Consider the following 20,904-nt stretch of genomic DNA (forward strand, 5'->3'; position numbering starts at 1 on the left):
TAGGTACTGCTGGCTTCAGAAGTGAAGAATGTGGACGCTTTGGACCCAAGCTAGGAGATCTCTGGATTTAATGAAGGAAAACTCTTGTTCCTACGTTAGGTTTACACCAGTGAGAGTAGACTCAGGCCCAGCGATCCATTACGAATATGCCTGATGGTGCATGCAGTTTAGGCAGAGCATTTAATTTCTCCAGAGGGAGCCTAGCTTGACAGCATTCTACCTCCTAAGTGCAACGGCACGGCAATTAGCACAGCGAGCATTGAGCACCCTGGGAGTGGGGGCAGGAGGAGCACAGCCTGAGCACGGACACTTCATCCACATTACTCCCCTTCCTCGAAGCCCCCATCACACATATTCTTCTTGCACAGACACCTGCAATAAAAGGGGATTTATGAGATTTTGTCCACAGGCAGCAAAAGCCACTATCGATTACTGCAAGGCTCTTAAATGAGAGTAATTCACAACCCTCTCCAGTTTTGAAGGCAAGCTCTAATTTAATATCATTATGTCTTCATGCCCCCACACATTCCACTGTCTCATTCACTGAGCTTTTATTGGGCTCTGGATAATTTATGGCTAGATATGCTGCCTTTTATCTGACCTATTTTTAGCTATTCTTGCTTTTTACATATTTTTTCTCTGCCATCACAACTGGCAATTAAAGTAAAAAGGTTAAAAAAAAAAAGAAAAAACAACAGAAAAACAGCTACACGATCCACACAGTTTTAACCTTTATTTCTTCTTCTTTATGTGCTGGAAGATGCATTTGTTATTGCCATAGCTTTCTGAGGACAAGAGTTTGTGATAAAAGCACTTCCCCAGATTTTACTCCTTCTCTTTTTCCTTCATTTCTCCGAAGCTTGGTGCTTACAGCTTAGACCCACAATCTTCACCAATGACCCTGCTTGGTCTGCACAGCTGCTGAGTACTCCAGTCGTCCTTCAGTTTCCCATTGTAAATGAGATCTATTGATCCTTTGTGGTCTTTTCCAACAGAGATTTGTGTCCTATGTCTTCTGCAGCTTCAGTGGAGGCTGTTGTTGGGCTTTGCTCAGGTTTGGTCCCAAACATCATCAAAGCTCCTTGGTGCAGAGAAAAACAGGGCTACCTTTTGTCTGGAGGTAATAATTTTCTATTTTCTTGTTTCAAAAAAGCATTTTTTTGTTTTTAAATTTTGAAACAAATTTAAATCTGTGCAAATCAATCCCATTGACTTCCAAGAGATTTCCCAAACTTGTGCCACCACTCTGTTTTGTCCATGAAGTCTCTTGTTGGGAAGGGCCGGTCCTTTGATCCCAGACCTCAGGGCTGGTGGCATCCCCATGAATTCATCCCTGTTCCTGGGTTCTCCAGGCAGGGTTTTCCCAGCTGAAGGTATCAGGCCATCAGAGCTGGTAAACAGAGAAGACACAGTGGGACGGCCTCACCTCATATTGCCTGAGTTAACTGGAAAAAATTGCTGCTGTGATCCTTTTCTGCTATATTTAAGAGAAACGTCATTATGTAGATATTTGTTCCTCACAGCAATTCCAGTTTCTGAATATATTTTTAGATATTCTACTCACAACCATTAGATCACTGCCATTTTTTTTTCCCATTGCATTTCTGGTTAAGTGTAAAATTACCTTGCTCTATTTATGCATGCATAATAGCATGGCATAATATTATTAATGTTACCTATAATTATCTGTGATCATAGACTCATAGAATGATTTAGGTTGGAAGGGACATTTAAGATCATGTAGTTCCAACCTGCTGTAGGCAGGGACACCTCCCTCTAGACCAGGCTGCTCACAGCCCCATCCAGCCTGGCCTTCAATGCTTCCAGGGAGGGGACATCCACAGCCTCACCGGGCAAGGTGATATAGACAGAAATGGCATAGATAAAAATAAGAGTATTAATTAGATATACTTGGACTCTTGCAGGATATGTCATTTGACTATCCTCAAAGTTCTAAGGTCAAGCAAAAGCTTGAGTCTACCAGAACTGTCCTCCCTGATCCATGTCTCAAAACACCTGCGTGTGCCAGAACCATAGAATGATTTGGTTTGGAAGAGGCCTCACAGCCCACCTCATTCCAACCCACTGTCCTGGACAAGGACACCTCCCACTTGACCAGGTTGCCCAAAGTCCCATCCAACCCAACTTTGAACATTGCCAATGATGGGCATCCACAACTTCTCTGGACAATTCCTTCCAAAGTCTCACCATCTTCATTATGAAAAGTCCTGCAGGGAAAGGCAGTGCTGTACTGATACTTTGCATTAGAGCTGCAGAATTGGTCTGATAAGTAATTGGTCATTTGGCTGAAGGAAGGCCTTGGCTGTGTGTATGCCTGCATCCCACCTGAGCTGGGGACATTGGTGTTTCCAGCCCTACAGCACGGTTATTTTCCCAGACAGACCCAAGCTCCTGGCCCAGCCTGATAAAAACACTCAAAATAACAGCTTCATCTTGAGGGATTTCCAAGCTTAAGGCAGTATCTCGGGAGAGAGAGGGAAATGAGCTGTGCAGCTTCACCAGCCGCATTCCCACACATAACAACCATGACAGCAATGCTAACAAGAACCAAAAATCACGAGGCAGATTTCCCCTCTCCTCAGCCAACACGACGAATCATAAGACTGGATTTGGAAAAACCACAGTGTTTTAGAATGTTGCATGTTAGTTGTTTTCACAGATGAGTTTCATACCAGCAGCTCCTTCCAGTCACAAGGAAGAGAAGCCTTTTGTTGTTGTTGAAGAAAAGTTCTTTAATCACTGAATAATCACGAGGCTCCAGGAACTGGGACTTGTGAGTAGAGACTACAAGAGGACATAGGTAGAAGGTAAGTTATGGGGGATATATTGTGAAATTAAGGAACGCTGAGCATCCCTGTTCACTGTAGGAACAGAAGATGATAACAAAAAAAAAACTCCACCATGAACACTGTAGTCCTGTAACACTAAAATATCAAGAGGGAAATAAGTGGCAAGAGTTTGCTCTTATGCCCATCTGCTTATCGTGTCTGCCTGGTAGAAGGCGATTGTGTGGAGCCTGTGTGCATGCTCGACCCTCGGGCAAAATCTCACCTTGCTAAAATACGCAGCAAAAACACCGTAAATAAATAACATGCTTAAAAAATAATCATCATCATCATAAAAGCGACCTTAGACCATCTGATGCCATCTGATTAGAACAGCCGAATTCCATATTTAAAGAAAAAGAAAAAGAAAATAAATAACAGCCCTGGAGGCAAGGAGGATTTGCTTGGGAAACCTTGTTAGGAGAGGGGAGCTCCCCAGCAGCAGCAGCAGCGATGGTTGCTGATTGGGTTCTTCAGAACACCTGTAGGTAAGCAACAGGGATTGAGACAGTGTTATACAGCTTGGGTCATCAGAGAGTCAATTTTAAGGTATGTGGATCTTGCCTACAAGGTTGTACTGGCTCTTGAAGGGTATATATTGTGAAACAGGCTGCCCAGGGAGGTGGTGGGGTCACCGTCCCTGGAGGTGCTCCAGAACAGTGGAGATGTGGCACTGTGGTCAGTGGGCATGGTAGTTTGGGGTTGGACTTGGTGATCCCAGAGGTCTTTTCCAGCCTTAATGATTCTATGATTCTATGATAAGGTGCTGGCCCACTAGGTTGTACAGGCTTTTTTAGGCTATCCCGTGTTGTCCAGTAGACTACATGGAGTTGCAGGGGTGAGTGGAGATGTTGCGCTGAACATCACCTGCAGGTGTTGGTCCCCATTAAAGCCATGGGTGGTGCACCAGGTCCAGGCCAACTCCCTGCCCCAGAAGCACAGTTTTGGATGGCAGCAGGTGATGTGGGGTGAACAAGGATCCATTGGTGTTCACGTTGCATGGGAGAGGCAAACACAGCTGGGTTGGAGCCCTGTGAGCAGCCGGCCCTTCTGCCCCACCAGGCTCTCACAGACTGGCTCGCCGCTGCCCATAAATTAACTGGATGTCTTATCACTTTTTAATTAAAAAAGTGCTTGTATATTATGTACTCGGACACCTAAGAAACAGCATAAATAATAAATGCAAACAGTGGCAATTTATCGGTACAGTGGGGCTTAGTTGGATCAGTATTGATTCCTCTTTATGACTACATATTCTTACAGAGGAAAGATAATATATTTCTTACTCACACAGTGGTTAATTACTGCTTAAAATAAATCGATACTAACTGGCCAAGCAATATAAGCCATTAGTTGTGCTTAAAATAAATTAGCCAATGTGATTTTCTCAGAACTCATTTTGGGGGGTTATTTACATTTCTAGGTGTTAGTAATTTGCGTCAAAGAAATCTTTGGCTCTGATAACAAGCACTTCATTAGCTAATTAAGCTCATAAAGCAGCTCAGTGACTCGCTTAGCTCACTGGAAGTTCAGATTTAAGCCGACCAGAAATGCAATTATTTTAAAATTTGAAGTGAATCAATCAATTAAAGAGAAAGGATCTTGCTGAAGAAAGCATTTGTTTCTGCTGGAAACAAAGTCATTTTTTATTACTATTTTTTTTTTAACTTTGAGAGATTTTAAATGCTTATAAAAGGTAAAATTGAGGCAACATTAACAACAATTAATAGATCATAAGCTAATTATTTTTTTCTCTTTTTTTTTTTTTTTATTCCCAAGGTGAAAATTTCAGACTTTTTTGAATGCAATTCCTACGGGCTCTTTCCTACAAGCTCTTGCTTTTACTTTTCTCTTTCTTATATTATTGGCAGTTCAACAAAAGCTGACACAAATCTGCAGGGCATTTCTGGAGAGCTGAATTCCTTTTTTTTTTTAAACTAAAAAATCTTTGGCTAAAAAAACCAACCCTGTTGCTGTGATTTAGACCTGTTTGAATGAGGGAGAGGAGAACCTCCTGTTCCTTCCTTCTGACATCACCCTGTGCTGATTATATTATTAGGACAGTTTTGTCCTGCAGGAACAATCCAAAACCAAGCTCAGAGCTGCTTTGCTCTCTTCAAAGCATCTATAAAGCTCAGAAGTGAGCTTAGGAATTGAGAAGGAGGAGAGGATGAAACCCATCTTGCCCACAGACCAGCAGCAGAGGCAAGTGCTTCTGACACATGGAGGGTGCAGCTCATCTGACATGAGATACAACATTAATCACCCCAGGATGAGTGCACAGAGGAGGAAGAGGCACTTTCAGGATGAGATTTGTCTGCCCTAATTTGAGTGATAGATTTAAGAGGAGAAAAAACTCACCTTGGGCTTGTTGACCAAGGAGACAGCCCAGGGTGAGCAGCAGTGATGCAGACACCAACACTTGGCTGGGTGACCCCTACTTGTAACACCAGTATCTTAAGGTGGAAGGAAAGGCTTCACTGAACATGTTCAACTCTTCCACAGATATTTGGTAATTTCACACCAAGTAACACACAGAGCTCCAGGCAGGGGAGGAGGAAAGCAATGGTTGTTCAGCTTTTCCTATTGCATAATCACAGGGCCTTAGAATCATTTGAGGTGGAAGAGACCCTTAAAGGTCAGCTAGTCCAACTCCACTGCAATGAACAGAAGATGTCTGTGCCAGGAAGGAGTTTGGGAGTGGAAGAGGAACCAAAATCAAAGCAGAGTTACACGGAGCTCAAAGGAGGTGAAATGTGGGGATAAATGCAGAGGTTTGGCCAAGACTTTGGATCAGTAACATCTTTTTGACAGATGGCTGTGTCCTGGTCATCCACCCAAAGATCCAAGCACGCTGGAACACAGTGCTGTTTGGAAACCTCTGCTTGGAGGGAGCTGCTCTTTGCAGCCCCTGTCTTCTGCCCACTCACCTAACCCAGGCTTTTTATCTATCTGGGAATGCCTTCAGCAAGCTCCTAACCTTGGGATGAGTTGCAATCTATCAGCCAGAAAAACATCCAGTCATGATTTAAAGTCCTCATGTTTGGGTTGTAAGGAGGCACTTCCACTGGTTTATCACTCGAGCTGTTAGAATTGTGCCTTATTTCTTCTCCTGATTTTTCTGGCATTAGCTCTTGTCCTCTGGTCACTGCTCCATCAAGACTGCAAAGCTACCTCCTCTCACAAATCTGTTCCTTACATGGATATTGGCAGACATTAAATATTAAGATATTAAACGCCTTATCATTTTCTGTTGGAGAAGCCAATTCACCCAAACAACGTAATTCTTCATTTATATTAACAGAGCAGATGGCTGCTCACAAGCAGCTTCAGAAACTGGGGTTTGGTCCCACCCTGTGGAGTAGGTGGCACATTTAACACTTGCAGGCTGCCAAATGGCTGGAGCCCTTGGATCTTCCATATCACTGAAAATGATTAACCTTCATATAGGATGAATAACATATGCCCTTGTTTTCACGGCCAACCAGAAACTTGAGGTTTCTCATTTTCAAGATTAGCAGAAGAAGCAGAAGATTTCAGGTTCAGAGCCCTTTTCCAGCTTGTCCATTTTAACTGGAAGAACCCAGGTGCAGCACTGCAATTTACACCCTTTTTCATTTTCTCTGTGCAGCCTCAGGACTGGACTACCCAGAAACCTCTTCTGTAGCATCACGAGTAGCAACCTGCTACTCCAGCACTGCCTTGGAAGTGACTTGTGAGTGAAACAGCTCAAAACCCCTGGCTCATCCTTACTTACTGCGGAGGTGGCCATGTGCCACACTTCAGTGAACTCTGTAACAGATGGTCAAGAAGATGTTGTCTGGCTGCCCTTGGTTTGAGCAACCTCCCAGAGTGCTTTTTGATGTAATTCCCCAAACAGCTGCACAGTCAGCACTGTACTAACAGGTGGTGGACTTGTAAACAGAGCACTTGGGCATTGCCTAGCAGTGCCCCCACGCACGATCCAGAATCCTGTGCTTTGCACAACCATCTTGTTTTGCTCAAGTATCTACAAAGGAAATGGTACAGCTTCTGTTCTGTAACAGTGGCTGAAGGAACACATGGGGCTGGGGCTGGGTGTATGGTGTTGTGCTCCTGCTCCTGCTCCAGACCCTAGTAGCATATAGGCAAGCAATTGCAGTGCTCTTGCATATTGAATCTTGAGGTATGTGAAATTACAAGTCTTTGTGAGCATGAATCCTGACATAGAATCATGAGGGTTGGAAAAGACCTCTGAGATTGCTGAGTCCAACCCCAGCCCACCCCCACCATGCCCACTGACCACATCCCTCAGTGCCACATCTCCAAAGTTCTGGACCACCTTCAGGGACAGTGAATTCCTGGGCAGCCTGTGCCAGTGCATCACCACTCTTTTGGAGAAGGAATTTTCTAGGGAAAATATGCACAAGCTGGGAACTACATCATGTTGTCCTCCAAGAGCACCCAGAGACAATGTGGGAGCCCAGGTGCAAGGGGTTCTCCTCTCTGTAATGGAGGATGGAAACTGGAGGATAGGATAACATCAAAGCAACATAGAGGCTCCACTTGAGCATCTTCTCCTGTGAGATGGTTCCAGATGCTGGTGCAAATCAGCCCTGCTATATTATAGAAGCATCACCTTTGACCTGACCAAAAAGGAACAAAAGAATGAATAAATAAGAGACTAGCCCAGTCTGCATGCCCTGGGACTGACACACGTCCAGAGCTCATCTCTCTCTGGACTGGGGTGAGGATCAAGATGCAGGTTCTGGTTTGAGCTGCTCTCAAGCAGAGACATCAGGCATGCTGGCTGAAGGCTTTCAGTTTTTACTGCAATGTCACCGCCTGCCAAATTGGCTGAGCTGGGAAAACAATCTATAATTGACTACAGAGGCATGAGGTTATAACGATTTACCCTTTTTCTGAAGCATGCACATAACCTCTGCCAATTAGCCAAAAGTTAGAAAGGCTCTTTAATGACAGTGTGTCCAGCAGAAGAAGGAAGGGGCAGTTGGTGGGGGGGTGAGGTTGTGACTGCAAATTGTCATGGTCCAAGTTACAAGTCATAGGAGCCTGAGGTCTAATAACACAAAGAGGAGAAGGCACATTGAAGAGCTCTGATTGCAGATGAGCCTTAAGCACCTGGCTTCCTAGGTGTAAAAGGGAGGCAGGCTGGCACGGACAGGAGTGATATGTGGCGTTTTGTTGCTGGGCTGTAGGGAGATTTAGATTGGATTTAAGAAAAAGGTTTTTTTACAATGAGAGTAGTGAAGCACTGACAGAGGTTGCCCAGAGACGTGGTGGGTGACTCGTCCCTGGAGACATTCAAGGTCAGGCTGGACAGGGCTCTGATCAAACTGTAGGTGTCCCTGCTCGTTGCGGAGGAGATGGATTAGATGGCCTTTCAGGGTCCCTTCCAACTCAAATAATTCTATGGTTCTATGATGGTTCATGGCAAGCAAAGGCAGAGATAGCAATGGGCATCAGTCCTCTCCTATGGGAAGGCATAGGGCTGATGGCCAAGGGTTGTCCCATTGTCATGGTGGGTGCTGCACTGGGATGAGGCTGACTGGTCCTGAGGGCTTGGGGTCGTGGCAATGGACAAAGAGAACTTCTCCTGCAGGGGATAAGCAGATGTGTGCTCAACCTGGTGTGCACAACCCAAAGAAGGGATTTAGCCTAGAATGAGTATTCCGACAATGAATACAGATACAGTTGCCAGGAAATTGCTAGTTCTCACCCACATGTAGCCTCCAGGACCCAGGGAAGAGAGTCACCATCACATAAAAGTCCTGCTCCTCCTTTATGGTGCCCATCTCTTGGCACAATTTCCAGGCAGTGAGGAAAGGAAATGTGTTAGGCTTGATGAATTCAGATTGCTAGAGTCAGGCTAATACTTCTCCCATGTCTGCTGCCCCTAAAGAAAGTTACAAAAACTATTGCTTTGGGACCTTCCATTATACAGATTTGAGCAGCTACTTCATATCACAAGCATCAGAGAAACCTCTCTACTCCAATGCCTCCCGGATGCCACTATGCTGACCAGCAGCTTACATCAGTGGTATGGCTAAGTATTGAACTGGGCCAGTGGGTGTGAATCTGACCCTGACCTGCTTGTAACTCGATGCAACAGCTTGATAGGGACTTGACAGGGACAGGTCACCCACACAGAGGACTGGCTAAGGCTGGCTGGGTCTGACACCAGGTGCTGCTGAGCTGGAAACACAAACCACATTTTTCAGTCTTAGATTGCATCTATATGCATGCAATAAGTAAAATGTATAACAAATATTATGACAGATTCGGACTGGACAAGGAAGAAGAAAACATCTGATGCCTCGCTCTGCTCCTGAAGTCAGTCCAAGCTTGAAAAGAAGGAGCCAAGCCAGCTTCTCAGCTCAGACAGAGCCCCTCTTCCAGCTCTCCTGGCTCAGCATGTTTCTTACTCCGTCTCTTGTGTTTACTATCACGCTGGGCACAAACATGTTTGTTGCTAGGAGGAGCAAAGTGAGATTAGCTATCTCGAGCCCAAGCAGAGCAGGCTCCATGCAGAGACCGCTTCAGCTGGAAAGCCTGCACTGGCAGGAGCAAGAATTCAGCCCCAGGTCCTCATGGAGGGGGCAGGCTATGAGCAACAGCACCAAAACTGCAGTGACAATAAAGTGCAACCCATGGTGAGACCCGGTGGCCCAATGCTGAGTCTTGCAGATGGCATATAGAGGGTAAGGAGCTTTCCATGGCAGGCATGGGGAACAGCCCCAGAACAGTCCCTGGAGGACTTCCCACAGTCAGAGCATAGTGCAGTCTAGTCTGCATTGAACAATCTTGTGAGGATGGCACCAGCAGCAGAAGAGCACACTCTTGGTTCTCCAAGCTGACTTCTGGTGACTGGTGCTGCCCTCTGAGCTCAGTCCCACCATGTGTCAGGCACATCTGGCACAGGCATCCTGCCAAGGAATTAGGGCTGCCCAGCACGAGCTGTCCTATGAGCACACAGGCTGCAAACAATCTGTTTCGCACCAGCCTAGATGTGGCCTCTTTGACCCCTGGGAGGATGCTCGAGGGATGACTTGATGATGGCCAAACCCTATTCATGCTGATGTGGGAAGGATTTAGGACTCAGCTGGGTGGAAATAATTTGCTTGGCAGTAGATATGGGGAGAAAGCACACTTAAGGGACAGTAGGTAGTAGGTAGCATATTGCCTTTCTGTTATTTCGTGAAAGGTAATTTATATCCCATCCCAGGGGGCTAAAGCCTTTCTGAGATACATTTTCAGGAGTCTATGGGCTTCCGGCTGTGTGCACAGCAAAACTCAGGGCTCACAAGGAGCCTTTCTGCTCTGCCATCACACCTTTGGCTTCATCTTCATGGCTGCTGACAAGTGTCAGATTGTCCTCACCCAGTATCACACTCCCCAGCTGCAAAAACCTCATCCAGATCTCAAAGTCTGAAGAAACTCCAGTCTCCGTTCCAACCCCTTTGTTTCCTTTGAGTCCCTCTCCTCAGCTAATTAGCCACTGTGTTTATTAGAAATAGGAGATGCATTCCTGACGGCAGTGGAAGCTCTGTGTTTAATGGAGCCCATCGAACAGGGGGACATTTCTTGGACAAACACATCTCACATTGCACCATCATCCTCAGGCTGAGCAGAGCCATGGGCTGCTGCTCGTGATGGGGACAGTGACGTGCAATTTGCATAAGACCTTCACTAAATAATCGTTTGGAGGCCAGTGAATATAAAAGCAGCTTGGATCTCATTGGATTTGAGCTCAGAAACGCAGACAGGGGAAAAAAATGCTCAGCATCTACATGAGCAAAACTCTTTGTCTTCTTCAGTTCAATTGCTACTTTCATTTGTCTTTAATAATATGGTATTTGCTCACTCTTAGACAGCCGCTTGCAAGGCTGCTCGTATCCAAGGCTAATTTGCTCAGACACTTGGCTCTCCCAAAGAGATCGCTAAAACTCCTGGTACACAGAGTACTTTTCTTGAATGTTAAAGCATTTAAAGCTTTATTCCTCCTTGTCCTTACCATGTGTAAGTATTTGTGCATACTTGGAGAAAGCATTGAAAACAAGCTAGTGTTTTGGCTGGGGGATGTTTTGCACCTCGTTACACAGGTGGAAGCAGCACAAGGGTAGAGAAGGGACAGGCAGTTTCCAGCAGCTCATTTTCGGGTTCCGGTCAGCTCCTAATTCCAGCCAGCCCTTCCCAGCAGAGGTATGTGCAAGCACATCACTGCTCCTTGCCTATTTCTAAGGGCTGGGTTTGCATCACACAGAGCTTGCTGTTAATTTTGATTTGGTTTTGGCTTCAGAGCAAAGGGCTTTCCATGCAAGGCCCCACAGGGGGAAATGACACCAACAGCTTGAAGCCTCACCAGAGAAACACCTCTGAGGTGGGACAGCTTTACCCACTGCCTGGGACTGCCCATGGTATGAGCAGGGCTCACCCAGTATTCACCACCTCTCAGCACCCAGGAGCGAGAAACAGCCCACGTGAGGCTGTGAGCAATGAGAATGCCTCAAGCCAGGAAAGATCACTGCATTATCTTGTTCAAGCTCCAGGACACAGCAGACCACACCTGTCTGAGGTCAAGAGCCTGAGAAATGATGGCAGTGTCAGAAAACGTTGTGCCTGAATCCAAGGAGATGGAGCGTGGTCCCCTCCCTGAGCAGTGCTGCACCTTCATTGCTATGAGGAGAGCACAAAGCCTTTTTCCTGGCTGGAGCTTGTCTGCCTTTGCCCTCCAGCACCAGCTCCTGTTATTCCTTGATCTGATAGATTAAAGACCCCTTTAATATCTTGTATTTTTTTTTCCCCTCAAGAGAACGTACTTATGTGCTTTAATGTTCTCTCAATCTTCCTTCCGATAAGCTAAACAGAGCAAGTTCTGAGTCTCTTGCAAGCTATTTCTTCCGGCTCTCATATCATTTTTGCAGCTGTTTTTGGCACCTTCCTCAATTTTTCAACTTCCTCCTGGAAACGTGGGCACCGTGCAGCACTCAGTGTTCCCACGCAGCTCTGCTCCATCAGCAGGAGGTGGCAGCAGGGTGGGAGGAGGGAGTGCTGCCCAAATTGCTGTGAGACCCAAAGCCAGCCCAAAACACAGCCCGTCTGCATAGGGGCTGCATGGCTGGTGACCGAACCAGCTATGGATAGCAATGCCTACATCCTCAGCAGCTCTTTTTTTTGAGGATAGTTCAACCTTCTGTTGGTAACCAAGCCTGAGCTCTACCTTGTGGTGCAATCCAGGTACCACGTGGACGGATGGGCTAAATCTCTGGATCTAAGGCACTTCCATGCAGAAAGACAGGCTATGTGTTTATCATAGAATCACAGAATTGTTTGACGTGGAAGGGATCCCTGAAAGCCACGTGGTCCAACTGCCTTACAGTGAACAGGGACACATACAGCTCCATCAGGTGCTCAGAGCACCATCCAACCTGACCTTGGGTGTCGCCAGGGCAATCATAATAGGAAAAACTTCTTCAAAAGAGCAGTCAGAGGTGGTGCAGTCAGCATCCCTGCAGGTGTTCCAAGACCATGGAGATGTGGCACGTGGGTTAGCAGACAATATTGGTGATAGGTGGACACTTGGACTAGATGAACTTAAGGGACTTTTCCAACCATAATGATTCTGTAATTCTATTGGTTCTAAGGCAAGCCATCCAGAAAGACCACCAGAGAGGACCTCCCAAAACCAATACACACAGCTCTGCAAAGCCACATCAAAGCACGTGAAGTAATGTCTTGTTACAAGAGCCATGCTTTTCCAGTGCTTCCCTAGAATGGAAAACACCTTGAAATTTAGTGTAATGAGCACCACCCTATTCTTTATGTATTGCCCACCATCAGACAGCCACTCTTCTATAAAAAGTTGTTTTCTTCTTCCACAGTGGTCTGATCCTTTCAGTGCAGGAAGCAGGACTAGAATAGCATGTTTCTCAATGAAGTATCTTTCCACTATGTGAGTGTAAACTGAAAGTTGGTCCCCTTGGACGTCTTTACTCTTCAGTCTGCATTTCCAGTGCAGTAACCAAACTGGGGGGGGAGAAGGGGAGAGGGATCAGCCCCAAGACCGCAGGAAAAGAAAGCAGTTTCTGACACCTGTCGGGAGAGTCACACACAGTGATAACCATGGAACAAATGAGTGAATGGTTAATATCCAGCCAGCTATCAGTGTGGTCACCAGAGGAAACATTGGAGAAATAGACCAAAGAATGGAAAATCTTTGGAAGTTAATCCAGATTTTAGTGCAAGTTTGCTATGCATAGTTGTGAGCGAAGGCTCTACTCACTGGAGCAATGTGAGATTTTTTTCCTCCTCCCATCATCTCCAACTTCTGTGAGAAGAGTGCCCCCGAGGCTCAGGACTCACAGGTGCTCCTGGAACAATGGCAACCTGGGCTGAATTCAAGACAGTGCACAGAAAATCATTACTCATTGCTGCTGGACATTTTTATGGACCTGCTCAACGTATCCCTGGAGTGTCCTATAGATATTAACATACGAATCCTCCTGCTTCCTTCCTCTAACAGTCTGTTATTGCCCAGACTTTAAAAGTACGGAAGCTGAGGCCAAGAGGTGAATAGACTGGCCAAGATCTCATAGGAAACCTGTGATCTTTATGCTCTGGGCACTCCTGACCAACAAAACCACAGCTTGGCTGCTTGCCTGCAGCAGATAAGAGGGCGGAAAGGCTTGAGTCATGGTTTGAAAGGGACTTTATGGGAGGAAAGCTTTAGGGCAGCGTGGGGATGGTGTGCCTCCTCCACCACGGGAGACCCCATGGGCATGTGGTGTTGAGACCTCTCCCTGTGCAGAAGTCCCTGTATTCCACATCCCAAAGCAATTACGTAGGAGCCTGGTGGAGATTTCTGCACTTAGATCTGTACTGAGACTATTGAGAAGTCAGGTGCTATTGTCCCTTCCTGTCCAGCAGAATAAAATTCAAAGGCAACTTGATGACCTCCCTGCATACTTTACAATGATGTTGCTTTGTTTAAAATTGACATAGGTGTAAGTTCTCTATCTCGGACTCTGCTCTAGCTGCTTCCCCAAGATGACAGTGGAAATGAGTTGCTGGCTGGAACATGGGGTTATGCTGTATGATTTTCATTAGCGCTAACGAGTGTCAAGTAGCTGACGTCCTGCTTTGGAAAATGACTGTATCTCTGAGTATTCGGCCCAAAATGACAGACACACAGAGTAATGGGCTCTGCAGACCCACCTCTGTCATCTCCACAAAAGGATTTAATTGTCCTGGGCTTTTCCTGCTTTCGGTCTGTTTTGATGATGGTGACATTTGATAACAATCTCGTGTGTTATTCAGAGCTTGCTTTGCCAGCTCCCTCGGTCACATCAGAAATCAATTTGTTTGTTATTATTCAAATAAACCCGTGGCTCCTGGAGCTGCAAACTGTATGCAAAGGACAGATAGAGGCATGAACTCTAAGCACCACAGAGATCCCTCTGGTGCTGCTACCCACCCCGCCATCCCTGCCAGCGTCAGGGCAAGGGTTGATTCATGGTTTTAGCTGCACCTCATCACCACCAGATCCAGCAAAACTCTGCTGAGCTCCTCAGGTCCAGTTCTGGCTCACTGCCACCAGCATCCAGAGCGCGGAGGGATTGCAGCACTGACTGTAGAGGTGGTTCTGTTCCCTCCATAGCCAGCAAGCAAAAGACAATAAATTTCCATCCAGGGGAAGGCAGACATTATGTGTAACTGGGGAACCCAGGCAGTGGTGAGTAGAAGGACTGATGCTGCAGAGAGAGCGGAGAGATGAATAATAAGATAAGAATCTCAGCTAAATGGCAGCTGTGAGAAGCAGAGCTTGAAACCATATGTTTTTCAGGAGTGTGTCCTAAGACAAAGAATATTTAGTGACAGGCCATGGGGACGGCAGTCAAGAGATTCATATTTTTTTCAGTCTGTGTTAGTGAGAACAATAAAGCCCATGTAGATAGAGTGGAAGTGGCAAGTGCCAAGTGAGGAAATGCCTGAAGAGTCTGAATACAGAGAGAGCAGCCAGGATGAAAACAGTCAGTTTGCTTTTGCAGGGAGCGGCAGGGATGGCTTATCATAGTGCTTTAATCGCTTGTGATAAAGCACTACCAAAGAAACAAAGGGCTCCATGTATCCCAAAAGATCTTCCCTGAGTGAGAAATTGGTACTGTAAGGGCTTGAATGAAGGGCAAGGGATGGGGAGAGGCAGGCACCGGGTTGTGTGAGGGAGGACCAGATCTCACACAGTCATAAAATCATAGAATCACCCAGCTTGGAAAAGACCTTTGATGGTTAGACCAGGTCTAACCATCAGTCCATCCTCACCATGCCCACTGACCATGGCCCCCAGTGCCACTGTCCACCATGCCTCCTGCACTGCTGCCAACTTACAGAAAGCAAAACAAATTCTCTTGGACAGATTTCCTGACAGTGAGAGGGAGCAAAGAAGGTATTCACAGGGAGATATGAGAAGGAATGGCCAACACATCCATCACAAGGACATAACGGTGCCCTCTCTAGTGAATGACGTGAGGCAAGCTGTGCCCATCCAGGCTGGTGAAGTTGGAGATCCTGCCCCAGCTCAGAGCTGTCTGAGCACAGCCTCTTCTCTGGACCCCATCCTCCAAGTTCAGGAGTTTCTGGAGGGCTTTGAGCCTGTTGGAGGAGACCAAGGATGCTGATCTGGCTCAGGAGCAGGTTGTGTTGCCCCTTTGTGCGATGAACTCTGGGACAACAGGACACAATCCTGCTAGGATATTTCCAGCACCATCTTCTGACTCTGCCACCGGCTGTCCTCCATGGAGGAACAGTAACCTCATTTGACAAAATTCAGTTTGGCTCTGCCATTTTGTTGCTGTAAGACAATAATTTCATCCTCAGACAAATATCTGTGTTCTGATCTTATTACCAGAGGGCATGGACCGAAGAGTCAAGGCGGAAGGATCCCAATTTCCAGTTACGCTTCTCCATCTTGGTTTCCCTATGTCTAATATAGAGAATAATTATAGATTGCAGGGCAAGGATGCTGCTTCCTCCAACACTGCAGAAACAGGGTTTGTGCTATACAAAACATGGGAGATGTGGGGGAATGCTAGCAATTATCTTTCTCTGTCCTGCACACACACTGAGAGCTCACTTGGAGAAGGCAAAATCACAAAGCGTCAAGTATGGAGAAGAGAGAAATAATTTTAAGACAAGCATTTGACTTCCAGAAGCCAGCAGAGATTGTTTAACAACAGATTGAACATGTCCTCTGTTCAACGCTGATCAAAAAACCTGAAAAAAGCAGTAATTGAGCACTCATGAGCACTTTTTCCTACTTCAAAAATGGAATTTAATTAAAAATTGAGACACAGAGTTTTGTCTAGCTCAGTGGAATGTTGGCCACTGCTTAGCAGAGCATTTGAGGACATGGTGAAGTCCCAGACAATGGCTCTGGAATACCAGGTCTTAGAGGTCCGTTCCAACTCAAGCTATTCTGTGGTCCTGTATCATAGCTGAAGGTGATGGAATATCAGATTCCTGGTAGCTCAGGGACCAGCAGGGGAGAGCAGGCCTGCATTTAATGCGTCTGCAAATCCGACTGCCTCTCCCATGCATTCTCCCAGTTCTGTTCCCCTCAAGACCTGGGCTGCTGCTTCTCCAGCCCAAAGCTCAGACCCCAAACCCATCAGCCCTGTGCTCTCCTAAAGGGACCCTGGCTTGGGGAATGTCATAATTAACACTGCCTGTTCACTGCTGAAATGTTAATGTTTCTATTAACACACTTTACTGACTTGCTTTTAACACCACAGGTGGCTTTTCAAGAGTTCGGGCTTGATTTAAATCATATCCCCTGCTTATTGCTTTAATTATGGAAATGGCCAGAGCAAGCAAGCACACTTCTGGAGCCCAAATCTCACAACGAGCAGGAGGGAGGTGAGGCTGCATGGCTTTATTATCAGACTGAATACAAGAGGAGCAAGACCTGGGAGGATCCCACCATCCCAGTGTGGGTTGGGATGAGATGGGATGGGATCCCACCTTCCCACCCAGTGCCTCTTGGCTCACATCCAGCCCTTGCTTTCCACCGCATCCACCTCTATCTCATCATCTGCTCCTGAGGCATTTCCCAGCTTCTCCTGGACCTCCCCAAGCATGTTCCCCTCTCTTGCACCCCTCCATCAGTGCTGGCCTTTGAGTGGAAGCCTTTCTCCCCTGGTTTTGTTTGCATTACCATTCATCACGCATAGCCCTCGTGCTCTCTTGCAAAGCTGTGAGGAATTAAGCCAGCGATGGAGCAACCAAAGCATGGAGTCTGCATTCCCCCAGTGGTGTTTTGGAGCCACCCATTCCTCCAACAATGGGTTAAGCATGTCATTAAAAAGTGAAAATGCACCAAAAAAAAAAAAAAGAAAAAAAAAAAGTTCATAAAGCAGCATCCTTTCCTCTCACACCTTCTTGACAGGGTCCTAAATCACAACCTCATTACTGATATGCTGGGATGCTGTTATTTATGGTCGGTACTTTTGGTGCTGCCTTCATTGTGGCTGTAAATTTGTATTGTCCTGGCAGAGCTGACACGATGTCTGAAAAGTTTGTTGTGGGACCAGCTGAGTTATCCCCGTGTGGGGCTGTGGGGTGGATGGTTGGCAGGATGTGTTTGTCCTGCTAATTCTAAATGGAAGGTACCTGTGTGGTCCATGGTCACTGTCAGGTGAAGGCGCTGCCTGGCTCAAGGAAATATTGTCCTCGAGCACAAATGTGGGAGGAAAAGGGGATGAGTTACCATGGGTATCTCCACGGGTACAGATTGGTTCTTTCCAGCAAGTCACGACTTATAAATCATTTTGACAAAATAATTAAAAAGTATGTGTGCTATAATTTATAATACTGCCTCTTGCCTCTAACACCCTAGACCATAGTGCCTCTGGATTAAGTGAGGTATAAAAATAAGGGAAAACTAGCTCAAGATACAGCTTAGAACCTGAATGCTTGCCCTTCTGATGCTAAGCTCTCCATCCAGAAGGAAGCCAGAGCAAAGGCACCTCTTTGCATTGGTACTGCCATTGTTTGAGTGACTATTATAGCTGAGATCTGCTGCAATCAATCTCTACTACTACTGTCAGTGAGTGGGACTTGGTTTTAAAACTCACTTTTAGAGTGGGAAAGCACTGGAATGGGCTGCCCAGGGTAGTGGTGGAGTCCCTGGAAGTGTTCAAGAAAAGGGTGGATGTCACACTCAGTGACATGGTCTATAGTGGTCACAGGCACAGGGTGATGGCTGGACTAGATGATCTTAGTGCTCTTTCCAACCTTAATGATTCTATGGCTGGACCCACCACACTGCCTGACCAGGAGCCATGGGGAAGGCAGCATACAAAGAGAAAGGCACAAATAGCCACCTTCTTAAAAACATGCTCTTGGGAAATCTTGCAGAGACAATTACACAAGTGCACAGGTGGATGGAGAGCTTGCCTGACCTACAGCTTTCACTGTCATCGTTATTAAAGTTCATGGAACCAAACCTGTGCTGTGAAACTCCACGCATCAGAAATATGTTTGCTTCTTGGCGCTGCTTGACACGGTCACAAAAAAGAGAAATGGAGTCACTTAGCATCAGGATAATCCTTTGGATGGAAGAAGACCTCTCATCCTGAGGGCTTGGCATGAAAGTGATGAGGAAAGCCTAGACAGGAGGCAATGATCCCTTATCAACAAGCAAGGTAAAACACTTTGAGGACTTTGAGAGGTTTTATTTTTCTAGCCACACATTTTAAACCACTCTGAGGGCTAGATTAAAAAAATCTAGTAGACCAAAATCATCATAGGATGTTCTTCCACGGGAGAAGAGGTATGGAATTGAGGTATACTGTCATCTCTTCTCCAAGAGAAAAAAATAGTGCCTCCTCTAGAGCTGCATGCAGGGCTCTCTTTGGGGACACACCAGGTGCACCGTGGAGATCCTGGTCCTCTGAGCAGCCAGGAAGGACAGCTCAGTACAAGGAGAGCTTGTTATGGAGGGAAGCAGATGATTTGGCTCTAAATTGTTAGCCTGACTCAAATGAAAGTTAGGCTGGGGGTTACTTTTTAAAGTTTTCTCACCCTTTTTTTAATTATTATTATTTTTTGGATCTAGGCATGATCAGCTCTGCAATATGCAGACTCATTTCCCTCCCCCACTCCAAATCATCCACCAGTGAGTGACATTTCAGTGGAGTGGCATCCTACTGGTATACAAATGAAGCTTTTATGCATTCTTGGAAGAGATATTCATCTTTTCATAGTCTTGGAATTCAACTCAAAGATTCAAGAAAATCTTTTTTTAAAGCTGCAAAAGTTTGGGTTTTTTTTCCCCTCAACAGATGCTCTATGCAAATGTTGAAATAAGTGTATTAATATCAAGCTCAGCCATCTGTTTATGTAATTTCTCAGGGGAAAAAAAAATGCAACAGGAGTAGCAGGAAGAGATAACGCTGGGCAGCAGGTTTCCACAAGGCACATCCCATCAGATTGCACAGGCTGTTGAGCAAGGCAGTCGTTGCACGGAACAGCAGAGCTGGTGCTTTTCCAGTGACAGCCCCACGTTCTGCACCTTGCCATGCCATCGCCGTGAGATCACCCTCTATCTGTCATGTTGGTTTTAATTCCTGCAAGGCTACTTGGTTTTCCAGTGGATAAAGGTCCTGATCCAGCATCCAAAGATAACAAGTGCAGTTCTCCACCCCAGGATCCCACTGAAGCTGATGGATACAGGCACTCTCAGGATGTGAGTCACCTGCCGTGTTTCAGCCTTGGGATTGACTGAATATGCTCTGGACCTCGGGGCAGACATGCAGGAGCACTACAGGGCAAGGCAGGATGACCTTGATGCTGCCTAGGAAAACTCTGCAAACAGCTAGACGTCAAACCCTCTCCAAAATCAAGCTGGAGGGACATATTGCTTTCCTTCTTACCACCCTGCACTCCTGAAGGTGTCTTGTACATCTCTGATCCAGGCAGGGCGCTGCATTGATCTCTCCATCACCTGTGTATTTACTCCTTGACACTCTTGTGAGCCCCACACCTCCCCATAGGTGCAAGAATGAAAAGCCAGCAAACCTGCCATGTGGGAGGGGGCCACAGTGCTGCCCACACAATCAGTGCAAAGTAAAGCTCCAGCAAGGCAAAGGCTCATTAAAAATAATCAGCATCCCTTTCAAGCTCCAGGAAGCAGCGTTACTGAATGGAGATGCTCTGAATGCGTGCAGATTAGGGGAGCAGCTGCATGGAGCCAGTGAGCCCATGGGGATAGGTATCTTAAGGCTGCACCCCATGCATCCTGATCTCATTCTTCATCTCCCACCAGCTGTGCCCCAACCTCCATATCCCTCTCTATAAGTTAGAGGTGGCCATTAATATGTGCTGGCATCTTCCAGCAGGAACAGATGGGAAGAAATGGTTGTTCAAGGGGTGTTGCATGATCTGAGCATCATTTTCCTGTTCCTGATGCGCCACTTCTGCATCCTAACATTTAAGGTCAGTCCTAAACTCTTATCTCAGTTCTTTCTTGATGGCACTGAAGTGGGGGTGGGGATAAATAAATCAGTCGAGACAAGACAAATCGAATGGAAGGAACGAACAAACAATTTATTGAGTGGCTCTTTCTTACCTATCTTCTTAAAAACTTTCCTCACAGAAGATTTTGGTCTGTAGGTGGTGTCCATCAGAAGACCGTAGGTGGATGCCCTCAATCAACCTGAGAAGGTGGGAAGGAATAGCGAGTGGAAATACCATCACTCATTCAACATCCCTACCAACCCCCTGCTCCTTTGATGGCCACAGCAAGCCATGAATCCTATGGGGGATACTTCATGCTTCCCCAGCCATCCCAGGCCCATGGTGCCTGTCCAAGGGACAGCCGTTCTCTGCTCCTCACTTCCATCTAACTGTATCAACCCAACCTGGATATAATCAGCCTCTTCCAGATCTTGATTTTTTTTCCAGCTGCCAGAAAACATCCTCATTCAAAAGGTGCATGAGTTCAGCTACACGAGACCAGCATGGGAGAGTAGAAAACAGATTAAAGGCATGGGAGACAGCCCCA

The sequence above is a fragment of the Tympanuchus pallidicinctus genome, unplaced genomic scaffold (assembly GCF_026119805.1).
Source record: "Tympanuchus pallidicinctus isolate F22 unplaced genomic scaffold, pur_lepc_1.0 scaffold3, whole genome shotgun sequence".
NCBI classification, from domain to species: Eukaryota; Metazoa; Chordata; class Aves; order Galliformes; family Phasianidae; genus Tympanuchus; species Tympanuchus pallidicinctus.